We start from the raw sequence: 3,263 nt of genomic DNA, 5'->3' as shown, positions 1-3,263 counted from the left end.
ACTGCTTCTGGAGGCAGGTTGTAGAATAGAATAGAATAGAATAGAATAGAATAGAATAGAATAGAATAGAATAGAATAGAATAATAGAGTTGGAAGGGACTTTGGAGGTCATCTAGTCCAACCCCCTGCCCAGGCAGGAAGCCCTATATCATTTCAGACAAATGGCTGTTCAGTCTCTTCTTAAAGACTTCCAGTGTTGGAGTATTCACTGCTTCTGGAGGCAGGTTGTAGAATAGAATAGAATAGAATAGAATAGAATAGAATAGAATAGAATAGAATAGAATAGAATAGAATAGAATAGAATAGAATAGAATAGAATAGAATATATGGAATGGAATAGAATAGAATAGAATAGAATAGAATAGAATAGAATAGAATAGAATAGAATAGAATAGAATAGATCTGGAAGGGACCTTGGAGGTCTTCTAGTCCAGCCCCCTGCTTAAGCAGGAGAACCTATACCATCTCAGAGAGATTAATGATTTCAAATTAAACTAGCTGTATTAGAAATGTTTTCGGAACTGTCTTCCATTCTTCCCTGATTATGATTTGCAATAGCTAACTTCCTGAGCTATTAAACATATGAAATGTGATGGGGTGACATGATAGCAGTCTTCCAATATCTCAGGGGCTGCCACAAAGAAGAGAAAGTCAACCTCTTCTCCAAAGCGCCTGAAGGCAGGACAAGAAGCAATGGATGGAAAATGATCAAGGAGAGAAGCAACCTAGAACTAAGGAGGAATTTCCTGACAGTTAGAACAATTAATCAGTGGAACCACTTGCCACCAGAAGTTGTGAATGCTCCAACACTGGGAGTTTTTTTAAGAAGAGATTGGACAACCATTTGTCTGAAATGATATAGGGTTTCCTGCCTGAGAAGGGGGTTGGACTAGAAGACCTCCAAGGTCCCTTCCAACTTTGTTGCTCTGTTTTTCTAATATAAAAAATATATAGAGGGAGACTGCTTGTGCTTGCTCTCAGTACATCTGGTGAAAATATAAGTTTTGACAAGTTTTCAGATCTTGTAACTTAAGGCTTCCTGTCTTTCTAATGATAGATCATCTCATTCTCCTGTTTTTTCCTGTGCCTCTTCTTTCTTCCTCTTCCTTCTCCTTCTCCCAATGTCTTTTATTCCCCCCCCCTCTATTTTAATTATACATGTGAAACTCAGTCATCTTTTATTCATTTTGTACTTAATGATTTATGTTTTAATGTTGCTCAACACGCCTGCACTGATACCATTAAACTAAAGGTTTCTTGTTATCCTTAAAAATAAGTTGTCGTCATTCATTACTCAGATGGATAAGACATTTTTTTTTTTTTTTACCCTGCCTTTATCGCTTTCAGGAAAATATGATCTAAAAGGGAAAAAATGTTCTTTGTCATCCTCCAATTACAGTATTATTAACATTACGGAACAGAATAATTGACAGATTGTAAAAAGTTTGGTTCAAATGATTAAAGGCTGTTGAAAAGCGTAACCTGACAGTTTTCCCAGGGAAATGAAAGTCCATCCATCTGTTGGGGACTCTGAAAATGACTATAATGAGTCACCTTTCAAATGACAGCTGTCACCCAAGGAATGAAACCTAGAAGCTGAGCTAAAATATATAATAAATTATGCATACTCTGTCACACAGGAAGAGAATGAGAGAAGCTTCCTAGTGCCAACCCTCAATTCTACACACCAGTGTCTAATTCTGCGCTGTTTTGATCATGTTCCTTGAGGTAGACGCCTCGTCCTGTGTAATATTACCTCTGATCACCAGCATTTGGACTCGGCCAAAGTCAATAAGGGGAGGGTTTGTGCCAATCTGATGTTACAGTTTGATAAGGCTCGATATGCCAACTTCGATCATGCCTGTCATATTGCAGGGAGCACGTATGATTTTGTCAGAAGAGAGTTGAAATAGTGGAATCTCACCTGAAAATAAATTCTACTGAGATGGGCAATCCCGCCCAAAATAAGGAGAAAAAGATGTGTTCTAGTTGGTCCTCATCTCATCCATTAAAATGCAGTCGTCCTAGAAAAAGAATGCAATTCCTCCCCTATTTTTTTTCAAATAGATGAAAGATAGATAAATGATAGACAGACATGATAGATAAGAGAGATAGAGATGGAGATGGAGATGGAGATGGAGATAGAGATAGAGATAGATAGATAGATAGATAGATAGATAGATAGATAGATAGATAGATAGATAGATAGATAGATAGATAGATAGATAGATAGATTGATTGATAGATAGATAGATAGATAGATAGATAGATAGATAGAGAGAAATAGAGAGAGAGAGAGAGAGAGAGAGAGAGAGAGAGAGAGAGAGAGAGACAGACAGACAGACAGACAGACAGACAGAGAGACAGAGAGACAGAGAGACAGAGACAGACAGAGAGAAACAGAGAGAGATGATAGATGTTAGAAGATAGATGATAGATAAATGATGAATGGTAAAGGTAGAAAAAGAAAGATGACGTTGATGATAGAAAGATAGATAGATGATAGATAGATAGATAGATAGATAGGTAGGTAGGTAGGTAGGTAGGTAGGTAGGTAGGTAGATAGATAGATAGATAGATAGATAGATAGATAGATAGATAGATAGATAGATAGATAGATAGATAGATAGAATAATAGATAGATAGATAGATAGATAGATAGATAGATAGATAGATAGATAGATAGATAGATAGATAGATAGATAGATAGATAGATAGATAGATAGATAGATAATTTTCATTCTCCAATAGCAACTGTGAGAGGGACCTCGGAGTCCTAGTGGACAATCATTTAAACATGAGCCAGCCGTGTGCTGCAGCTGCCAAAAAAGCCAATACAGTTCTAGGCTGCATTGACAGAGGGATAGAATCAAGATCACATGAAGTATTAATACCACTTTATAATGTCTTGGTAAAGCCACACTTGGAATACTGCATCCAGTTTTGGTCACCACAATATAAAAAAGATGTTGAGATTCTAGGAAGAGTGCAAAGAAGAGCAACAAAGAGGATTAGGGAACTGAAAGCTAAAACATATGAAGAACGGTTGCAGAAATTGGGTATGTATGTACAGGGCTTTTTTTCTCGGAGAAAAGGTGGCGGAACTCAAACCTGGCCACGCCCTCATCAAACCCTAGGACCGCCCCTTTAGAGAACAGGAATGCAAGTAAAATTTGGGAGGGGCTATTTCCGGTGTGGGAGGGGCTATTTCCGGTGCGGCCGGCCCGGAAAAAGGTGCCGGAACGCGGTTCCGCCGCGTTCCG

Source organism: Protobothrops mucrosquamatus, unplaced genomic scaffold, assembly GCF_001527695.2.
Source record: "Protobothrops mucrosquamatus isolate PMUCROS unplaced genomic scaffold, P.Mucros_1.0 scaffold89, whole genome shotgun sequence".
Taxonomy (NCBI): Eukaryota; Metazoa; Chordata; class Lepidosauria; order Squamata; family Viperidae; genus Protobothrops; species Protobothrops mucrosquamatus.
Note: the sequence above shows the minus strand (reverse complement) of the source record.